We start from the raw sequence: 24,101 nt of genomic DNA, 5'->3' as shown, positions 1-24,101 counted from the left end.
TGCCCGGGATCCATAGTTTCATGTCTCTAATGACATAACTAATATCCCACATAATTTATTTCCTTTATTTCCTTTTCTTTTGCACACTCTTGCATGAAGATCTTGATAATTTTCCAAAATTCATGTTCGTGGCACTAACGGAAGTTCTAAGTTCTACCGCTTCGCTTTTAATTCCTTGGTGGTTTTGTTTGTTATAAAAAGAAAGGGGCTCGGTCTATTTATTTGAACTGTGAAGAGAAAACAGGATTCATCTCTTAGAAATGAATTTGCAATGGTAAGATAATATGACGAGACGGTGAATGCATACTATGACACTGCTATTCAAGCTCTACTGGCTACCCTGGTTCAGCAGCACGAATCTTATATTGAAAAAGAAACCCAGGCATTTGATGCTTCCACCAAGTCAGCGATCGAAACTGTCGAAAAACTAATTTCTGATGCTAAAGACTTTTTCAAGTCTCTCCAAGCTGAGTCACAGCAAAATGCAAACACAGTAAATTCCATTGTCGAAAAGCTTATCTCTTCACTTCAAGCCGAACAAGTGAAATTTGACATTGTTCGCTCTACCATCCAAACTGATCACTTGGAGCTCCAAAGGTCTATCAAATCTCGTCTCGACAAACTCCAGGCTGATTTAGCTTTCGAAAATAAAGTGATGGATGAGCTAGCTCAACAAACTACTCTGCTAAAAACTCAATTTGTCAAGCTTTCCCAAGCACAGAAGGAGATTGATGGTCTCAAGAACGAACATGCAGTTGTGAAAAGCTGTGTTGGTGATGTTCATGCTCTTCTGGTCGATTTCCCGGATGCCCATGATACGGTTGTCACCATCACCATCAGGAGAGGTTTGGCTGAAAAATTGCGTCTTGTACTTGCGACTCTGAGCAGAATCGAAGGTGTTTCGGAGTCAGGTGTCCCTCCAAAACAAGGGGGAGAAGCAGATCAAGCTCCACCAAAACAAACCCCAACAAGCCAAACTCCAACAGATGAAAATCTTCAACCTCCTCCTGTTAAACCAAATGTCACCAAAGAACCGAAGGATAATGAAGCTTCGGGTTTAACGGTTCAAGACAAAGGAAAGAAAATCATTGGTAAAAGTGGAGAAGAAGAAGAGAATCAAGAAGAGTTGTTAAAGCAAACTCATGAAACCGAAGAGAAGGAAAGAAAAGATAAAGACGCCCATGACATTTTGGAATGAAGTAAATCTCTTTTTCCATTATGGACATTGGAAAACCTACTGAAGGAAGCGATTGAGTCCCCAAGTAATCATTGGCTTGAACCGGTTATCTCTTTTGACCTGGAGAACTCAAAAGATGCTCAATTCGATATGCCGATTACCCGAAGGGCATTTGTTTTTCATTGTTTTGAGCCAATCGCCTCTATTCCCTCACCTAACCCGAAGGTTGATAGAGAACTGATTGATTATTATCTTGCTTTCTCGCAACCTCAATATCTGACCTGGAATGCAAAGAAGATTAATATGGTCAAGGTTATGAAGCCAGTTGCCGCGGGGAAATTTACTAATGTGAAGTTCCGGATTACTCGTGGTTCTAAAGATTCAGTTCATGAAATTTCTCTTGCTGATCTGCCAAATCTCAATCCTCATGACTGGATTCTGTTGACTAACCTCTTGCTAACTAACGAGCAGAAGTACGAACCCATTCTTGATCACATAAATAGAATGTTGGTATCGTATATTCATGAAGTTGCAAAGCTTGATCAGGAGATTGCTTCTGCTCTGAGGAAGAAGCCTACTGTCAGACCCATTGGCAAAGCCAGTGATGTGAATAAGATGTGTATGGGCAAGATTGACAACGAACACTTGACGGTATGTTTACTAAAGATATTAGAGGATCAACTACTCCTTTGAAATGCATGTTCGCCTTATCTGACAAACATCTGTTTTCCACGGTTGCTCTTGAACACATTCTGCATATAACAAACAGATGTAAATCCAATGATGATGTTGCAATGAAGATTTTCAATGACATGCTTAGGTGGTATATTAACTTTCATCGCACTATTCTTGCAATCATATCGAAGCTGTTCAAAACAGTAAAGAAGACCACGTAGGCTCTGCAGCAGTAATCTCTCGCCTCAATTGACGCAAAGGGGGAGATTTTTAGGTTAAGAAGTGTTGCGTTATTGGGCTTTTTGGTCTAAGTCCATTGTTCTCACGGTACTGGGCCTGTCCAGCCGTGTTTCATTTATTAGGGTTTACTATATGTAGTGCATGCATGCACCGTATGTTAGTAGTCGGTTATTTTCAGTATTGTAACCCTACCACACCTCTACAGTAGCAATTCTTAATAGAGTTCTTCTGAGGTTGTGGCATTTTAATCATTCGACATAAGTATTGATTCATCTAGTGTTCTTATTTACTTTGTGTTCTTATGTTGCTTGTTAAGAATCTTATCGATCTTAAAGAGTTTTAATCTCAACAAGAGTATCCTTTTTAAAGAACAATATTGCAGAATTTTATTCCCAGAAAACATGATAAATGTTTTATCAATCATTTCCGAAGAAATGTATTTGCTTATATTAAAACATTGGGATGTCATCGTCAATACAGAAACTTAAGCATAAACAGATTTTACATTCTTTACACTAGTAATTTACATGTCCTTTAATCTCTCGGCGTAATGTAGCTTCGTGTCGACACCTATGATACATAGGGATTTCAATCCCACAATGTTATATCATATATATATTTTAGAACTCACAAAATATACAATTTCACCATATATAAGCAACTCTTACCCTACTTCGTCGATCCACTCAACGACACGGTCCATACTGTCGGATCTAAAATTTACCTCTTTACTTAATGTCACACCCCCAAACCGGAACGACGAAAACGTTCGGGGGCGGAGGACGTCATGCTCGATATCATAACCATAGTGAAGAAAGTAAACACAACCATCATAAATATAATTTAAAAGGTTACATCGTTGCAAAAATACATGTTCCCAAATAAATTACATATGATGTCAAAATAGTTCAAAAGAAATCTACGCCTTAGCGTCTTGCCTTCAAAAATCTCGTGGTTACCTGTATTACTGATCACCTGAGAATACAAGTTGTTTTTGAAAGAGTATCAGCATAAAGCTGGTGAGTTTCATAAGCAATTTATGAATGAAAAATGAATGATGTTCCTTTTTGTTTGTAACAAGATTGTTTCCAGAAAATCCAATATTTTCTAAAGGTTTGTTATAGTCTTAACTGAACCAAGACTTAGTGTATGTAAGTAAATCGTCATACTTGTGTGTGTGTGGTTTTATATTTAAATAAAACTCCTTAAATCCCCGTGAACTGTGTATTTTGTTAATTCCCCATGTGAGATGTTATAACCATACTAAAACTCGAAGACCTCGTACTCGACGTTCTTCAGGCATCAGAATGTTATGACACTTGTCACCCCAGACCTGCCGGTCTAGCTGTTGCAAGCAGCTTAGGTGCGGGTTTGTCAGACCCAATATAGATCTATACACAACTATCACGCTCTCCCTCCAAGAGATTATGATTATAACTACATGACTTTTCTATGGTACTTAAGAGTACCCCGAAGGTGAATGTCTCACAAATTTATTCATTAACAAGTTCACGTTGTTTGTAATGAAATACCCATTTTGTAAATTGGTTGTATTACCATTTCTTTGTTAAATGAGGTGTTCAAACTATACCTATTATAGTTTAGTAGTTGTGTGTTATGATTTAATGAAACCTTGATATGCATTACTTTGTATTTCAACGAAAATGACATTGAAACTACTAAGTGTAAATCTTACACACCTTGCTTAGCATGTTACAAGGTGTGAATAAATCTTCAACTTGTGTTTGACAGTTTTACCCTTAACTGTCACTGTTTTAGGATATTTATATAAAAATCATCGTAAGTCAAAAACAGAATCCGTAAACTCTGAGAGTTTGGAAAAAGAGTCTACTGTGTTCATAAATTTTCCTATAATTTTTGGTGGTCTCAAACCAGTGTGAAAATGTTCATTTTCACAACCTAATCCGATTTTGTTGCTGCAGTGATAGGCAGTTTTGTAAAAATCCCCATAAATTGTAGAAAACTCGTATGGAGATGTGCAAGTATTCATTTTAAAGTTATAGACCTGAACTATTTGCATATTAAACAGTTTTGAAAAATATTAAGTTTAAGTTGGGTAAAACAGTTCGTGAACAGGTCACAACTTTTCTGTTGTAAGCTGTCAAGTTAAGTTTCAAATATGTTTTGGTGTTTTAACTTGTATTCCCCCCCTGAAAACTAAAGAAAACTGGAAAATGTAGGGGTATAACTCACCTTGAGTTATTTCTTGAAGAGTGGAAGGTTGAAGACAAGGAGTATCAAGTCAAGAACACTTGATGAACACATGAAAGCTTGGATGATCCTAAGAACGATTCTTTGATGTTAAAATGTGTGTAGATGATTCAAGGATGTTATGAAAACATGGAATAACACTTGAGTTTAGATGGAATACTTAAGAAAAAGTGAAGTAATAGCTCAAGAACACTTCCAAAAAGTTGTGGGAAGTAGAGAGAAAAAGAGGATTTCTTGAGGGGTTAAGAAGTGTGTAAGTGAAGGAATTGATCAAAGTGAACAAAGAAATCCTCCAGGGATTTCTTTATATAGATGTTGCTGGAGCAATTTGCAAATTTGAAGGGATGTTTACCTTGGTTTGTGTGATGTGGATAGGGTTGGACCAATGAGAAGATGACATATGGAGACAAGTCGGCACACTTGACCCACTTGTGGGGTAGAATACTCTTCTTAATATAAATTAATGATTTTTAATTAATAAATCCTTGAGAAATGAATAAAATATGAGTTTAGGGGATTTAAAATGGTAAAAATATGAATTTGGTGAAAAAATCTCGTCAAAAACGTGAAAAACGGGCTTAGGAAGCGAAAGTAGTCGAAAATCGGGCATTAAGGAGCGAACTTGCGAGGTTCGGCTCTTAGGAGGTGAGAACCGAGAGTGGGAGAAGGAGGAACCGAAGATGGGTGAAGGAAGCGAAGGTGGAGGCTCGGTCCGAAAGTGGCAGGGAACCGAAATGGACCGAGGGCTCGGTCTATTTCGGGTGTAAGCAGGTTCGGCTCTGACTGGCTTCGGTTCGCAGGAGGTTCGGTCCGAGATGCTGACTTCGGTCATGAAGGTATAAGTTCGGTCCTAAATGGGACCTTCGGTCCTAATAGAAGGTGCGGCCCTAAGAGGTTCCCTCTAAGAGGGTTCGGTTCCTAAGAAGGGTTTCGGCCCTAATTAGCTGTTTTTCGATATAACTCCCCGATTCAAGCGGTTTTTGGCCAATTTAAGGGTCGGGATGACCCGGTTGACTATAAAAAGTTGAGTGAGATTTTGAGAGAGATTTGGGAGAGATTTGGGAGAGATTTAATTTTAGCCATTATTATTGTATAACCTCGTAATGCAAGGTTCGTGAACCCCGTTATGCTTCGTTTATGATCATTTCAAGTCCCCAAAAGGGTCCATAGTCGTGTTTTGATGCATTTAACTCCCTTTTTAGGGTTTTACATTGATAATGACATAGATTATCCGAGACACTTGAATTCTTGACATACAAATGCACATTTTTATACATAGAATAACTTTTAACATACAAGTACTAGTTAAGTTTGACCGGTTTGACTTGTTGACTTTGACTTTAACTTGTTGACTTTGACTTTGACTTGAACTTGACGGTTGTCACACTTAATCCATCCTCCCAGATCTAAAACTAACCTCTTTACCTGATCCATACTCCCGGATCTGAAACTAACCTCTTTACCTAATCCCTACTCCGGGATCTGAAACTAGCCTCCTTACAGGATCCATACTCCCGGATCGGGTATGTCTGATCCATACTCCCAGATCAATAATTATGCCCATTCTATACACTCGTACTAGGGACAATTTACTATGTCTAATCCATACTCTCGGATCAATGTCAAGTTCTAAAGTTATTCCCTCCGTGTATATCTCGCTCGTACTCGTAAGGAGATACTACCTAGTATTCCCCTTAATTAATAGGTTTACTATGTATCCTAAATCATCATATATTATTAGGTATGCTCTTTAAAGCGTATTTCAGGCAATATCAAATATTTCACACATAAACATATAATTTAATACTTTAATCAATACTTGTATTAAAATCTTGTTCATGAAAGGGACTGTGCACTCACTTGTTAAAGTGATGATTCCAAACTCGGACAGCGCTTCGCTTCTTAACAATATAATTTCCTTCGATGAAACCTACTATTATTATCACTAGATTTTAGTCTAATATTTACCGTGACTAAATATTAGTCTTAGCATTATTATTATTATATAAGAGTTTAAAAAATATTTTCCAACCACTATGTACAGATAGGGGCAGACATAAAACACCGGAGGGCCGGACCATTTTGGCATATAACACTTCTGAAATCCAACAACCCTATGCGTCCCTTTAAACCAGATTCCCCGTACCGCGAGTAGTTAAAAAGATATCATAACGACACTTATATAAGTTATAATAATAGCCCAACTATTTATTATAAGTTCATAATAACAATAATAATTTTAAATATAAGCTATATTTAAAATAAGGTAAGCATAACTTACTTACAATGAGGTTTTAACTAGGAGTTGGGCTTTGCAGGGGCAGAACTTCGTCGCTGAATCTTTCTAAGAAAGATTCTTACAGCGCTTTAGCGCTCACCTTACTATACTAAAACTACAGAAAGAGAAGTCGAATCACGAGGGACCGAAATGCTTGAGGGATAAGAAGAGAAAGACTCTTGAATCAAGAGAATGGTGCAAGAAATATGAGAGCCTGGAGGCTCTTATTTATAGTAATCGAATTTTCAAAAACCACATTTTATATTTACTTAAATGACTAAACACCCCTTTATAATATTATTTTAGATAGATTTAATGATATTTGTACTAAACTAATGTCGGAAGTACTCAACACTAGTCTTATAACGACCGCATCGTCGATACCTTTCTAATTATATATATATATATATATATATATATATATATATATATATATATATATATATATATATATATATATATATATATATGATTTACACTTTATTTTAATACGTAAATGTGCTATTAAAAATTATAACTCGTTCATACGAACTCCGTTTTTGACGTTATTTATATCCACGCGTAGCTATTGACGAGATCTACAACTTTCGTTTTGACTCCGTCGGCTAATTTTGAATTTATATTTTTGTCCATATTTTTATAAAATTAAATGATTTTGCTAAAATCATAACTCTCTCATACGGACTCCGTTTTTGGCATTTTTTTTTCTCAAAATTCCTATTTTAAGGAGTACTACGATTTTATTTTTGGTCGCATTAGCTAAAAATCAACCATTCTCTTTGTAGTTTTTTACGTCATACATTCGTTGTGCGCGGCTGACTTTTATATCTTATAAAAGTCATATATAATTCATACGGAGTCGGATTTTCTACGAAATTTATATCTTCGGGATCGGGAAGACGTGTGCTTTCTAAATATATAATAATATATATATATATATACATATATATATATATATATATATATATATATATATATATATATATATATATATATATATATATATATATATATATATATATATGTTTTGGCGCACTTATTTTTACGATTTACGGACGATTCGACTGATTTTTTCTATTTTATTATATTATAATAATCATGAAACATATAATATTCACATAATTCTTCTTTATTAAATCAAATAGGTTACAATTGTTGACCATAACTATTACTTTTGTTAAAATTATTTATCCTAGATAATATAAAAAAAACATTTTTAACGCTTATTATTGACTAGCCCGAATCTGCAGGTGTTATAGATAAGGGAGGTGTATCCAAGATAACCCTAATTCATTAACTTCCTCCCTAACACATCATAGGCACCGTTAAAGCTCAAGGAAACCCTAGGAGCATCTAGATTTCGTTCCCCCTACTATATGGAGGTTCTAGAATTGCCCAATGTTCAACTATTGAATATTGTCACCTTTAGTCCCTACAGTTTCAATGAATTCCTTTAATCCCAAAATTAATTCCAAATTAATTTCTGATTAAATATTAATTAAACAATATGATTAATAATTAATATATTATTTCCATAATACATTAATAAATCATTTATTTTGATTTCTAATTAATTTATTGTTGAGAGTAAAACTCTATAGATCGAATAGATTCAAACAGGAATAAAACAATCAAACAAAAAATATGAATCAAGAATGTGTCGAATGATTAAAAGCCACAGCCTCAGAAGAGCTCGATTAAGAACTGCTACTGTAGAGGCTATGTAGGGTTTACAATTACACGATTATCAAATACACGATGCATGCATGCACCTTAAATAGTAAAACCCTATAGTAAATGACGGGTGGACAGGCCCAACCTAGACACAAAATGTTCTATACTATAAACTCATAAAGACGCAACATTAAATTCCCAACAAATCTCCCATTTTGCGTCGATTGGGAGGAAGACCTTCATTATTGAGTTCGCTTCTGCACTTCAAATAATTTCGGAATAACACTCAGCAGAGCTTTGCGAACTTATATGTACCGCAGTATCATATCCGAGAAGCACTTGTTTACCTCTTTGCTATTCCCCTTGTATTTGCTCACGAAGTCCAAAATATACTACAGGCATGAAGTAGTGTATAGATGTTTGTCTGCGAAAAAGAAACAAACTTTGTGAAAGTCTGCATCAGTTCGCTCTTTCATTTGAAAAGCTACACACCACCCTTCCTTTCGTATCTTTCCAAGTTTCATCATATCAAATCCTATAGGAGCTTCCGTGGGGAGAACTGTTGGCTTCTTTCGCAGGACAACAACTATTTCAGCATCCAATTTCCCAACCTCTTGAATATACGCAATTAATATCAGTTTGAGGTGAGCAACAACACGTTCGTACTTCTGTTCATCTCTTAGGAACATGTGGAACAGCACGATCCAATCATACGGGTTCAGGCATGGAAGATCAGCAAGAGTAAACTCATGCACCTGACTTGTTGAACCTCTAGAAACCTTAAATCATGCATTTGGGAAGTTATTAGTTTCGATCAGACCAACAACCTTCGCAGCAGTAATCTTGTTTGCGCTCCAGGTTTCGTACTGCGGCTTCATGTGCTTTAAGTAGAACGATCAAAGTAAGTGATATGAGCTGCTATCTGTTGGAGGGGCATTCACAACTTTAATAAAGGTACAGAGTTTGAATGCTTTCGGTGTGATTGGAAGATCCAGTTGCGAAACATGTGTATTTTGCAAATCAAAAGACACAACTGGTTCTAAGCAATACTGACTTGGCATTTCAACTGCTTGACTCATGATTCGCTTCAAAGTCTAAACTGGAAACAAAAGCTTTTAGCTTTCCAGAGTGACTTGAACTTCGCGTTCAGCCATTTCTTTTTCGTCCGCCTCTTTCACAATACGTTGGTGTTCATCCAACTAAGCTTCACGATCCCTTCGCCTTTTACGCTCGTGCTCATCCGCCTCTTTTTCTTCACTGTTGTCGATAATTGGTTCTTCAACGAGTTTTTCTTTGCCTTTCGAAACTGAAGCTACATTATCCTTCAGTTCGTTTTCTTTCTTAGGCTTGGGGTTTTCTTTCTTAGTAGGCTTTACACATTCTCCCCCTTGTTTCATAATGGAGTTCATCTCCAAAACATCTTCGATTCTATGCAGCGTTGTGAACACCGACCTTAGCTTTTCAGATAGATTCTTCCTGAAAGAGATCGTGATCATAGAGTCACGAGTCTCGATAATGTAAGAAAGCAAACCATTCGCATCCGCAACACAACACTTTATTACAGCTCTTTCGGACAGGAGGTCGTTGATCTGTTTTTCAGCCTGCTCCAACTTAACAGTATGGAATTTCACCTTTTCAGTCATCACTGCGAGAGCATTCATGATTTTATTGTCGGTGGCCAGGTCGTCTTGAAGTTTCGTTATCTTGGATGAAATGAAGGAGTTAAGCTCAACATTTTCAGATTGGAGGCTAGTACGAACCTCTTCAAGTTTTTTCTTGTCCGCGCAAAGTGTTGATCCAAGACTGGAAATAACTGCGTTCGACTTCACAGTGTTGGACTCGAAGGAGCTCTGAAAAGTGGTCATGAAGGTTTTTGCATCAGTAATTAGTTTTTCAACTTTTTTAGTCGTTTATTTGCAAATTGAAGCTGAAGCACCAAGAACTTTATCTGCCTTCTCATGATTGGTTGAATGTTCTTTAGTGAGGGTCTCGAGTAACGACTTGATGGTAGCTTGAGAATATTCTTCGTTGGTAGAGGCTTTGGAAGAATGAAGCAGTGAATCCAGCTTCTGATTAATGGCCTTTAACTGCCCTTTTATGACGGGAGCTTCGTCATCACTTTCAGTCCGAATATTGAAAGGACTGTAGGTGAATCCTCCAAAGTCTTCGTCATCACCACCATAGACGATATATGGGTCGTCTTCGTGTAAAGGTGAGATGGGAGGAGTATAATAACCAACTGTGAAGCCTGAATCACCTGTCCCCACATCAGATGTGTTAACTGAAACTCGAGGTTCACCAGTGGTGGTGGTGGCTGTTGAATCTGTGAATAGAGGCGTGGATTGGGCAACAACGGTTTGCATTTACGAAACCGGAGGGCAAGGAGCAATGGTTATTGGAATTGAAGTAGTGATAGGAGAGTGAGGGGGAGAAGAGTGATCCATGAAGTCATCATTGATAGGAACTGAGGTAGGAATTGCAAAAGTTACCTCAGGATTTGTAGTTGTCGGCTGCGATACCTTCGGTTGAGATGTAGCATCATCTTCATTTTGAACCTCTTCTTGAATGGGAATCTCCGATACTGTATGCGAATGCGAATCTTCATGGTCACTCGGAGTTGGAGATCATGGTTTGCGAGCCACTTTCTTGATCTTCTTTGTTTTAGGACGCTGAGTAGAGCTGGAAGGTCCTTCGTTGGATTTCCTTTTACTGCCCTTCTTGGGTGTTTGTGCTGGTTCAGATGGGCCAACTTTCGCACCCTTTTTCTTGCCTCCTTTATTTGGTTTGTCAGCTTCGTCAAGGACCTTTTGCATGTCATCGGTCAAAGGACGAAAGCCGGAGACAGGTAAGTTGTGATAGGCTCGCAGTACATCGCTTGTAGCCAGAACATCACGAAGCATAACTTTAGGAATTGAACCGATGAATCTGAACTTAGAGTTATCAGTGAGTATGATGTTTATTGTGTGGAAGATTTTGATGACTGCCATAAAAGAGTCCGTCATAATAGGGATGTGATGCTTCTCAATAGCCCTCTGAACTACGGTAGTCCAGAAATGAGCACAGGAAATCTCACTGTGTCGTGTAGTAGAGTGAGTACTCTAGAGAAATTGAGCCCACAGAACTGCACCATAATGAAGGTTTGCTCTAGAATAAACCCCATACATGAGGGTCATGAAGAGTTTGCTAACACAATCTGACCCAGTAACACACTCAGAAAAGCTCTTGAAGAGGAGGGTAAACTGTTGGATAAGGTGTCTAAGTCCATAACTATTTCTTGTATGTACTTGACCCGGTTAGCATGGTCCATTTGGGTTGCATGGCATTGCAATACTTGGATAGACCAAATGAGAGAAAGGACACTTAAGGTTTATTAATATATTATAAGTTCTTATATATTAATAATAATATTTAATTAGTATTGATCAAGAATTAATTTAGAATCAATTAAGTGATCAGAAAGAGACTAATTAAATATATGTGGTTGATTGTGTAAATCATCCATTCTTGTATGGTGGGCTAATGATCCATGGTTTATATGAATTGGGCTAACACCCATAAGGTGCTCCATGGATAGTCCATGGAGGTTATAAACCCATGGATCATGGAATATGAAAAGCCATGCACATTAGGGTTTACATGGAGTAACCCTACATGCGGTACACTATATAAGAAGCCCTATGGTAAGAAAAATCGGCCACTAAGTGAAGAACAAGAGGGCTAGCTGATTTTGAGTGATAAGTGTCATCTCTCAAGGTTATTCCAAGTATCGTGGTGTTGTGTGAGACATTTGAGGCATCACACTTGAGGTGCTAGTCTCACAAGGTTCTCAAGGAATCAAAGCAACAAGAAAGGTATGTTTTCTTACTAGTTCTTATGATTCAACTTCCCCATGCCATGTTAGATAGGTTAAGAACCTTGGAAATCAAATTTGCATGTATCTTAGTAAAACATAGATCCAAGGTTTCTAGGGTTGCATGTACACCTTAGGAGTGTTAGAATGCTCAAACCCCTACAGTGGTATCAGAGCCTAGGCTTGTTTTCTTGACACTTGATGCAAATTCTTGAAAAAAGTCGAAAATTATGCATTCTGCTGAAGGAACTCGCCGAGTCCATGGGGAGACTCGACGAGTCCATGTGTAAAATCATCCTACTCGTTGAGTAGGTTCATGCACTCGACGAGTAGAATGTCCAGAGTGCAGTTTTTCGAGTTTTGCTGCTAGAAATGGACTAGAAACATTACCCTAAAATGTTTTGGTCTTATAAAACTAGTTTTAGATGGTGTATTGGTTATGCTAATCCATTTTCGATGGTTATTATCAAAATTTCAAGTCTTATATGTGTTTTTTATGATTCTTGAAATTGTTGATATGAATATTCATATACTTATGAGTTTAGAAGATCATAGGAATTATTTGCAACTTGCTTAGTAGTTTAATTCTTGATCATTATGTGTTTTAATGGAATCCATAATTTGTCCTCAAGTTATGGATTACCAAAAGTCCATTAAAGAAACACATAGGTTACATAAAATGAAAAGTCTCTCATTTTAATAAACCATTAACTCATAATTTATGAAAGATGAAAAGTTTTGAAAGTTACAAAACTTGCCCTCAAGTTTTGGAACATGTAAAGTCTCACACACTTTGGTAAAACTTTAGTTCCAACCCCTAGAATTTTAAAAGTTAAAATTCAACCCTTATACTTTATACTATTATAAGTTAATAATATATATATGTAGAAGAATAAGTCGTTTTACCGTTAGTAGGCCTCATTCATGAAGTCGGTCTATAAGGGGGGTATAAGGTTTTTGCCTATAAAATGGCAGCTTAATGGGTGTCCACTCTCACCCACCGCTTCCTTGACTGATGGAGGGTCGTTAGCCAAACGGGTAAGACAATGACTTTAATCTTCATTAAAAGTATGATGATTGTAAAGTAACTAAATGTTTTATAAATTCCCAATCTTAGTTACTTTAGGAAAATGTAAAAAAGGTTCTAACCCATGAAATTATACTTTGCACTTTGCTTAAGTCGTTAATGGAGCGTGTATGGTTAAGCGGCACACTAACCTGGACTTACAAGGTAGGAAAAAGGTGGCTTAAGGTTTATCATAGATCGGTGGAGCGTGTGTGGTTAACCGGCACATCGGTTAGGTGATAAACATTAAGAGTACCAAGTAATTTGCATGGTTAATTCACACCTTGTTTTGTGATCCTCGTCATCCCGGTCACAAAACCTGAAGAGCACAATCGAGATTGAAACATGCCATTGAAAAGTTCAATGAATCTCAAAAGAATCTAGGAGTTTCAAAACCAATTAAAACCTAATAATGCATTTCGTTTTTCATGCTCGAAATTGGTGAATCGTCATTCACCTACCTTCAAATATTTAATAGCTTGGATTACGACATCCCTCTTCTAAGTTATAAAATATTGTGTTGGGTCCAAGCCTTAATATTACATTTGGGTGTCTTATTAAGGAATATCTTTATATCTAATCTAAACTTGTCCTTCTTCTTTTTCAGATGTCTTCCCACAATGCTGTTTCTGGCTCAAACCCTATCGCCTCCTTCTCTCTCATGAACCTTTGTGGTAGAGTCATCTTCGATGGATCCAACTTTATGGATTAGATCAGGAACATCAGATGGTCACTCGGTATGAGGACAAATAATATTTCCTCGACAAGGAGCTTAAGGAAGTTAATGAGTCGTCTGCTACTCCTGAGGAGATCATTGAATACCAGGCACATGAGAGAGATGCCACCAAAGTGGCATGTATCATGTTGGCCACAATGACAGCTGAGCTCCAAATGTCCTATGAGGACTATTACCCTTTTGAGATGCACCAGGACTTGATGGACCGCTACCATCAGAGTGCTCGTCAAGAGCGGTATGAAATCATCTCCTCCATGATAACAACCCGGATGAAGGATGGTGAACCCATCACGGGCCACATGCAAAAAATGCAAAGGTATGTAGACCGTTTGCTGAAACTGAATGTGAACTTTCCCGAGGAGTTGGCAATTGACATCGTTTTGCACTCCTTACCTTCGTGTTATGATCAATTCCGAATGACATACCACATGAACAAGGAGGAAGTTATACTCAGCAAGCTTCAAGGACTTTTGAAGACCGCATAAAGTGGTCTTAAAGGTAAGTCGGTTGTTACTACTCCTACTCCTACCGCGGCCCCTGTCTTGGCAATCGGGCAAGGCAAAGGAAAGAAGAGGAAGAGCCCTTCGAAGGGTACCAAGGGAAATTCCCTTGATGGCTCCATTTCAAGTGGAACCAAGAAAGGTTTTGTCACTCCTTCTGCTAACCCTAAAGAGGCTGAATGCTTCTATTTCCATGAAAAGTCACACTGGAAGTGAAACTGCCCGAAGTACCTGCAAGATGTTAAGGATGGGAAAATAAAACCCAACCATGTAGGTATATTCACTATATTGTCTAATAACTCACCCTATTATAATTCTTGGGTCCTTGATACAGGTAGTGGTATTCACATATGTTCTGATTTGCAGGGACTAAGAAGAAGTGAGAATGTGGAGCATGGGAAGATAAACTTGATCATGGGGAATAGGAAAGTTACACCTGTCACCAAGATTGGAGTTTACTCTTTGTTGCTAAGTAGTGGGTTAACATTAGATTTAAATAAATGTTGTTACTTGTCTGAAATGGCGAGAAATATTATTTCCTTTCATGGTTTGTACAAACAAGGTTTTACCTTTTCGTTTGATAAAGAATGTGGTGGTATTAATGCTTTCATTAATAATGTTCTTTATTTTAAAGCATTACCTTGTGATGGTGTGTACGAAACTGTGTCGGTTGTAGATAACCTAGGAAATAATGTGTTGTGTATCGATTCTTCCACTAGCTTGGATAAAGCATCATTATGGCATTGTCGTCTTGGATATGTAAGCAAGAAACGCATAGGCCAACTCCAAAAGGATGGAGTCTTGGAGTCATTTGACCTAAAATCAGATGATAGTTGTGAATCTTGTTTACTTGGGAAAATTACAAAGTCACCCTTCACTGGTACTTGTGCTAGGGGTGAGGGTTTGTTGGACCTCATACATACTGATGTGTGTGGACCCTTCAGAACCGCCACAAGAGATGCTAATCGCTTCTATGTGACTTTTACTAATGATTTTAGTAGATATGGATATGTCTACTTAATCAAGCATAAGTCAGAAACCTTTGAAAGGTTCAAGGAGTTTAAACATGAAGTGGAGAATCAGTTGGGCAGGAACATTAAGATGCTTCGATCCGATCGTGGTGGTGAGTATCTTAGTACAGAGTTCCTTGACTATCTTAAGGAATGTGGGATTGTCTCACAATTGACACCTCCCAGGACACCGCAGTTGAATGGTGTTGCTGAGAGGCATAATCGAACCTTGTTGGATATGGTTCGTTCCATGATGAGTTGAGCTTCGCTACCAATCTCATTTTGGGGGTATGCCTTAAAGACTGCCACCCATATCCTTAATCTAGTCCCTACAAAGAAGGTTGCCAAAACACCTCACGAGATGTGGACTGGAAAAGTTCCCAATCTAGATCACATCAACATCTGGGGTTGCGAGGCTTTCGTGAGCCGTGAGACTCACGATAAGCTTGAACCTCGAAGTGAGAGGTGTATTTTCATCGGCTACCCACAAAGATCCTTTGGTTACCTCTTCTACAGACCCAATGATAATGTGGTCTTTGTAGCAAGGAGAGGAGTCGAGAAAGAGAGAGAGAGAGAGAGAGAGAGAGAGAGAGAGAGAGTTCATAAGCCAAGGAAACAGTGGGAGGCAAATTGACCTTGAAGAAATTCAAGAGTCAAGTGCTGAAAGAACCACAAACCCTAGCAATCAACCTGAGGAGGAAACTCCTGTTGATCCGACAAATGAGTTTGTACCTCTGAGGCGTTCCAAGAGAGTTAGGAATGCACTTGAGCATTACTATGGTTTCCATATTACTACGGAAGGTGATACACTTATCAGTGATAACACACTGGTAAGTCTGGATGAACCTAACAGCTACACGGAAGCCATGGTAGGCCCTAAGGCTGCTAAATGGAAAGAGGCTATTGTTGAATCTTAAAAGTGACCCTCTTGAACTTGAGCTACCACAACTCACAAGGATCCGCAGTCAACCCTCATCAACAACCTCATCCGAAGTCATCATCAACCGCAGATGTACTTACTAGTTTACTTAGTTTAACTTTATCTACTTTTGTTGTAGTACTCTCTATTGTCCAGTATGCCTTGCATGACTACTCTTAGAGATTTGATCCAATGTAATTCTTGAGTCTCTATATATAGAGCTCAATCTTTCTTATTCAAAAAACACAACTTCTATGCTATCAATTACATCTCTCACTTCTATCTGATTACACATCTTAAATCTCTCCTTACTCTCAAAGTTCACTTGAACATAACTAAATATTATTTCTCTTCGGAGCAAGTCATTCGTGACTTAATCACTAAGTTTGATCTCACTTACTAACTTGTTCTGAATGCATTCCTTGTTATGAATCAACTTATGTGTATACTTGATATAACACCTGCTGTCATTTATATTTCCTTACATTTCCGCAACTAACTCTCTAATAATCTAACTCATTAACTTATTATTATTGTTGAGCTTTTAGATCCTTTGAGATAAACTATTCCACAACTATACTTGTTCTAACGTTTGTTCAAGTGTGTCTCAAGTTTTTCTCTCAACAATTGGTATCAGAGTCATAGTGGTTGCTTTTTGAAAAACAAAACTCTGATTTTCAAAGGGCCTTCTATACCACTGAAGCTCATTTCTTAAAAAAAACTTCATAAAAAAAGGAAAAATGGCACAAGCATTATCTCTGAATGTTTCCAACAGTGTTGGTGGTTCAAATCGAGCCCCAATATTGTTGTCAAATGAATATCATCACTGGTCTCAGAGACTGGAAAGATACTTAAGGAGACTTGGTAGAGATGTATGGCGGTCCATAGAAGAAGGACCACATGTCCCTGTTCTTACACCAGTTCAAACTGATGGCGCCACAACCAGACTAGGAGGAGGACAACCAGTCATGAACCGTCCCACCAAAGATGATCTCGATAAAATGGAAAATGATGTTGTTGCTTTTTATGAAATCTCTTGTGGAGTTGCTCCTGACAACTTCGACATTATCATAAACTACAAATCAACAAAAGAGATCTGGGAAGTTCTCAAGAATTTGTACGAAGGCTCAGAACAAGCTCAAGATAAGAAGCTGACAACTGCACTCAATGAGTTCAACAATTTCAAAGCTCATAATGGAGAAAGTTTAGAAGACTCCTTTAAAAGGTTCAACATAATAGTCACCAAGTTATCGAATGCTGGCACCATCCGCAGTAGCAATGAAACAAACCTGCAGTTTCTCAACGGTTTGGGAAGACATTGGACTACTGCTAAGATGATAGTTCAAGGGGATATAAAGATTCATTCTTTGTCTCTCTACAATCTCTACGGTGAACTGCAAGCACAAGAATCCACCGTACTCAAAGACTGTGTTGGCTTCGGAGGACCACTCGCTCTTATAGCACAAGCTACACATAATCAATCCTACTCTCCCTCGTATGACACTACACCGCAGTCATACGAAGCCGACTCAGAGTATGATGATGAAGAAGAATTTCAGAAGGCTATTGCTCTTGTTAGTCAACAGTTCAACCGGCTACCACCTCCTTCTTTTCGTAAGAATCAGCAGTTCAACAAACCTCCATTCAACCTTAACTTCAATCCGCAGAATAACCATTCTTGTTATCCCAAAAGTTCTCATCCACCACCGCAATCTCAATATACTCAACCAAAGGAGGCACCGCAGTCCATCCAAATCACTGACTTCGGTACTCCCTCAGAAGACAAAAGTGATGTTGTGATTTGTCACAAGTGCAACAAAGAAAATCATTTTGAAAAAGATTGCAAGGCAAATGTAGTGAAAGACAGAGCATTCTATCTAAGAATGGCTCAAGAATTGAAAGAAAAGGAAAAGGCGAGGGCATACGTAGCCCATGTCAAAAGAGACCATCAAGTTTGGTCATCCGGAGATGAAGAAGAAGCCATCAGCAATGTCAAAGGAAAAGGCAAAATCTGCATGCTGGCAACTACGGATGATGATGGGTCTACAAAGCTGGAAAAGAACTACTGCTACATGGAAAAAGATGGAACTTTAAGCATCGTCGAGTAGGTAAAACTCATGATTTAAACTCTAAACTATAACATGCATGACTGTCAACCCTTCATAGACAATCTTAATGACACATGTGCTGCCGTCCTTACAGACTATAACAAAGCTTTAGATGAGAAGAACATAGCGTCCCAAGAGATGTTTCATGTAAGAGGACGACTGGACAACAAAAGACTCAAAATGGCTATGTTAGAAAATGACTTAGAGTTAGAAATAGATGCAAGAATGTTGAGTGAAACACAACTAGAGATAGCTTTGAACCAAAGAGATTTAGCTCAGAGTGAAATTGTACGCTTAAACCTATTAATAGAAAAATTGTTCAATGAAAGTGAAGCTATTGAAAATTTGGTGAATAATGGAACTGTTGACAATACATACAATTGGGGTTAGTCCAATGGATATCCTACCGTAAAGGATTCCTCACCCCGGTTTAACAAAGATCAACTATATGTCCCTCCGGACCGAGAATTTCATTTCCCAGTCAATGACAAGACCTTTCCCGAAGATATCAGAACACACCTCGGTAGATTTCATAATCTAAGTAATAACTGTGTCATAGAGGAAATTATGCCTGAGGTTTCGGGTCACACAAGTAATCAAACTCCTATCCGTGGCACAATCTATTCAAATTCTCAGACCTCATCAGTTGTTGATGAAGAAATTGTCATAGAAAGTCCCGAAGTCTCACAGGACTTCCCATCTCTGCCCTCAGACCGCAGTGTCTCTCACTGTAATCATGAGCCGCAGAAGTCCCACAAAAGTCCCACTGAAGTCATAACTCAGACTTACTCTGCGGTAGTCAAATCATCCTTACAGCAGTCCTCAATAAAAAGCTCTGTGACTCTTCAGCCAATTCGTCATGAATTACCCATAGAGAACTTTGAAGTGGGTTAATGCTCTCAAAACCCTGAATCTTCAAGTTCGGATGAATCAAGCCCTCGTTTTCAAAAAAATTCAAAGGCTTCCAGGAAACCGCATCTGAACACTAATGACTGTGGTTCTCCAAAAACCTTAGCAAAAAAGGCTTTCAAAGAGGAAATTCGATCCCGAGGCACAAATCGACAAATCTTTTCTAAAAACAAAAGATATATCAGATTTCCAAAATCAAAGAGTCCAGAAAAGTTTGTTTTCTCGCACTATTTTTCAAAAAACTCTCCCATCAAGAAAACATGCAAAAAGGAATGTACAGTTTCAACAGTCATTCCAAACTCATCTGACACAACCCAAAAGAAAGAAAGGTCTTTTCGAAGCAATGGTTTTCAAATCTATTCCTCAGATGATCCAAAATGGAAGGGTATCTTACCCACTCCAACACTTTTAAAATCACATCAAAATTTTAACAAGTGGAAGGGCATTTTACCAAACCCAATAAAAAGGTCCAAAGAATCTACACGTGCTAAATCTTTTTCGAAACAAACTTTTTCAAATTCCAATAGCACCAATGTCAGATATTACCAACCTCAGACCGGTCACAAGCTTACCTCATCATTTAGACCGCTGACCAAACAAAGTGTCAGAGCAAAAGACAAAATTTCAGCATGTCAATGTCAATGTAGTTGTCAAAATGGTTTATCTCAAGTCAAATCTGATCCTTGTCAGAAACCTCGTAACTTTTCTAAAAAACGCAACACTCCAAAAACTCACAAACACCCAGGACTAGGATTAAAAGTTGACACGAAACCAGTCCCTGCAACCTCGGTTCATGCATCATTCAGAAACTCATCTTTTGGCCCAGGCTCCAAACTAGTTTGGATGCCTAAAATAACCGTGTAATTCTCAGGCTTTGTGCAAGGAGGAACAAAAAGAAGAATGGTTAATCGACAGTGCCTGCTCCTTGCACATGACCGGAAGGTTAGAATACCTTCGGGATTTCAGGCCAATTTACAACGGTGGAAATGTCACATTCGACAACAATACGAATGGGATAATCCGAGGTTATGGTGTTCTTACTACGGGAAACTTCTCTATTCAAAAGGTTGCTTATGTAGAAAGCCTTAAACACAATCTCATCAGTGTTGGTCAACTATGTAAGGCAGGCCATCGAGTTGAATTTGATGACCAATTTTGCTATGTAATGACAAGCAATAGGAGCACGTGTCTGATCAAGTCCCGATCCGAAGGTACTATGTATCCTCTGGACGTGTCTCTGATCATAGGCAAACCGCAGTTATGCTTCCTATCCAAAGCCGTATCCGAAGTCAGCTGGCTATGGCACCGCAAGCTAGCTCATCTCAACTTCAGATACATCAATAATTTGGTCACCGGAGAACTAGTCAGAGGTCTTCCAATCCTCAAGTTCAGGAATGATAGTCTCTGTCATGCATGTGAATGTGGAAAGCAATCCAAATCAAGTCACCCCATGGTGATTGACTCCTCAATTTCTGAACCATTGGAACTCTTGCACATTGATCTCTGCGGTCCATCTACCGTAGCCAGTCTTCATCACAAGAAATACATACTGGTTATAGTTGATGACTTTACACGGTTCACCTGGGTTTCTTTCTTAAGACTCAAATCAGAGACTCCGCAGATATTGATCAATTTCATCAAGGAAATGTCTGATTCTTCCATATATTTGGGTGTAGATGTTTCATAATCAACAACAGAGACCACCTTAACAAATTCGCACTGAAATCTGATGAAGGCATCTTCCTTGGCTACTCCACTAACAAAGTTGCTTATAGGGTTTGTTGGATTTTGGTATAATACAACATCCTATGGTACACATACAACCCTAAATACCTTGGATCTATGTTTTCACTAATTATACATGCAAATGGTTTCCAAGGCATTAAACCTATAACTAGCATGAAGTCTTGATGTATTTGGCCTTAAGAGCTTAGCACCAATAGTATGAAATGCCTCAAATGGAATCACAACACACCTAGGACAAAGGTGGCTCTTGAGAGAGAATTCCATGCACCAAAACACCTCCATATTTCTCTAAGAAAAGAAGTGGTGATTTTGTCTATGGAGTAACCTATTTATATGTAGGATTACAAGGGTCATGGGTATAACCCATAATCCATACCCATGGGTTTTATGATCCATGGTTCATGTGGCCCAACTCTTTATGTATCCATACATAAACTTGGTCCAACATGGATCATAAGCCCAACACATATAAATATAACTAATTATCATAATTAGTCTCTTTTGATCACTAAATTAGTTCCAAATTAATTCTTGATCGATACTAATTAAAACATATGATTTCATATTACTATATTATAACTTATAATATATTAATAAACCATAAATAACCTTCTCTCAAAAGTCCATCCTAACAAATTGTCCTGATGATATGCAACCCAAATGGACCATGCTACTCTCGGGTCAAGTACATACCAATAATAGTTATGGGCTTAGACATCTAATCCAACAGTCTCCCACTTGGATAAGTCTAAAACTATTATTGCAAGTACGACTTCATAACCCGACGAGCAATCGTAGCTCTTAAAGCCGTTGTCGAACTCTGAACAAATCAATGACGCGTCCATTATATAAGGGATCATATATTCCTCCATTCTAGATATCATATGGACTGAGACATGGATTATAATCATTCTCTCTGTCCATTTGTTGTTTCCCGATTTCCGATTTATGACTACCGACTAATTGAACAAATCAAATCAGTCTAGGCTTGGCCAAGCACTTTGGGTGTCATCACTAAATCATCGAGGGGCCCACAAATATCGCTTTTATCCCTTTAAGGGTAAAAGGAATGGATAAACTTCGACTTATATGGCTTGTTCTACTACTTGTTGAATCATACACAAAGACACGTTTTATAAAATCGAGTTACCAATGCGTTTTCGTGCAATCAATGTATAACCAACTCATAGTAACAACTCATATCTCTAGGTTTGAAGAATATAAGATATTATCGTCTCATGATTCACTCGTGATAAAATCCATGAAGTGATTCAAATGAGCGTGGGTTGAATCCAATACTCAGAACTTACGAGTACTCATGAATGTTGCAGCAACTCTTGCTATGTCCACTACCTTGGACATCTACAAACCCGATTCATGACAGTCTTGCCTTAATACCTACTTCCAACGTAGTATCGACTGTGGATGGTTTGAATAACTTAGTAATTCGAGAAGAACGACATACTTATTCTAGAAGTCAAAACATGCAAAGTGAAACACAATAATAATCGAATCCAATATGGTCTCAAAACTTATGAATATAAATAAAATACCTTTTATTTATCACCATATGATTACACATTATTCATTATATACCGTTTCAAATTATCAACTTTATACTTGAATTAAAACACTAGTTGTCCCATGCTCCAAGCATGTACACTATGTTTTCTAAACACTAGTCATGCCATACACCAAGTATGCATACTATGTTTGTGCAAACATTAGTTATGCCATACACCAAGTATACACACTAAGTTTGTTTATGATCTTTACTTTGTGAAATAGATCAATTGAACATAACTCCAATGATTCTCATTTCACAGTCCCAAAACCTTATCGTAAATGTAAAAATTCCAAATTCCTACCATTTACTTAAATCTGTTAGATTTTAAACTTATATGCACTGATCCTCTTGTAATGATTATGCACAAAGTCACAAAGACTTGTCAGCAGACATTACAGAGTATTCCAATGAAGATCAACTCCATGGAAACATCCTTCTTGCATTAAGTTTTCTAATCTTACACAGATTGAATAATTTGCAACTTTGAAACATTTCCATATTCCATTTTGACTATCACTTCTGAATAAGAGTTGCCTCCTTACAGAATAAGTCAATATGGTCCTTCCAAAATTAACATTATACTTCCAACTGTCCTAGAGCAACCAATCTTTGGTAAACCTTAGATTGTCCTCGAAAATTGCTTAATCATTTTAGTCATATCCAATTCTAGAATTTTCCCTTCTTAATGCCCTTAGCATTTAGAAAATTTAGAAAGGATGAATATTATAGCACACGCAATCGATCCTATATCCGAAGCATATGGGACACGATTTATGATGTCTCACATAAAGACATGATACTAAACCAGTCTTTTGCTACAATATTTCTATTTCTATTTGCCAAGTTCTCATAATTCAGATTATGAAAAGGGATGCTGTAATCATAATCGAATTTTAGAACGCAAATAATGGACCCATATATAGAATTTCCTTATGTTGAGCCATTCCAACACAAAATTCATATATGTATCCTTGACTAAAGATGATTAAAACCTCAATATAAGCTTTTAGAATTGAAATTAAGTATAAATTCCTCTCCCTTAATTATAGCAAAACAACTTTTCAACCCTTGCAACTCCACGAATTGAAACTTTTGTTTTCTATAATTAACATTGCTAACTTGCAATACTAAACTTAATAATCATGCTCCCACTAACATGATGATTATTAGCATAACACTTATGCTCCCACTAGCTTTGACATGTATCCAAAAATCAGCTGTACTTCTAGAAATCAATACTTTATTGACTTTCTTACCAAAGTTCAGATTTCTAATACGAGATGCTTTGATAGAACTTTATCAACATCATACACTTTTCCTTAGATAGCTCACATGTGTGTATAAATAATTTAAGAACTATGAAAAGGGATGCCGTAATCATAGTCTCAATCGTTTAGACCTTTGCCATTTCTCA

Source organism: Lactuca virosa, chromosome 2 (assembly GCF_052849685.1).
Source record: "Lactuca virosa cultivar CGN04683 chromosome 2, Lactuca_virosa_CGN04683_v6, whole genome shotgun sequence".
Taxonomy (NCBI): domain Eukaryota; kingdom Viridiplantae; phylum Streptophyta; class Magnoliopsida; order Asterales; family Asteraceae; genus Lactuca; species Lactuca virosa.
This window is presented reverse-complemented; position numbering follows the sequence as displayed.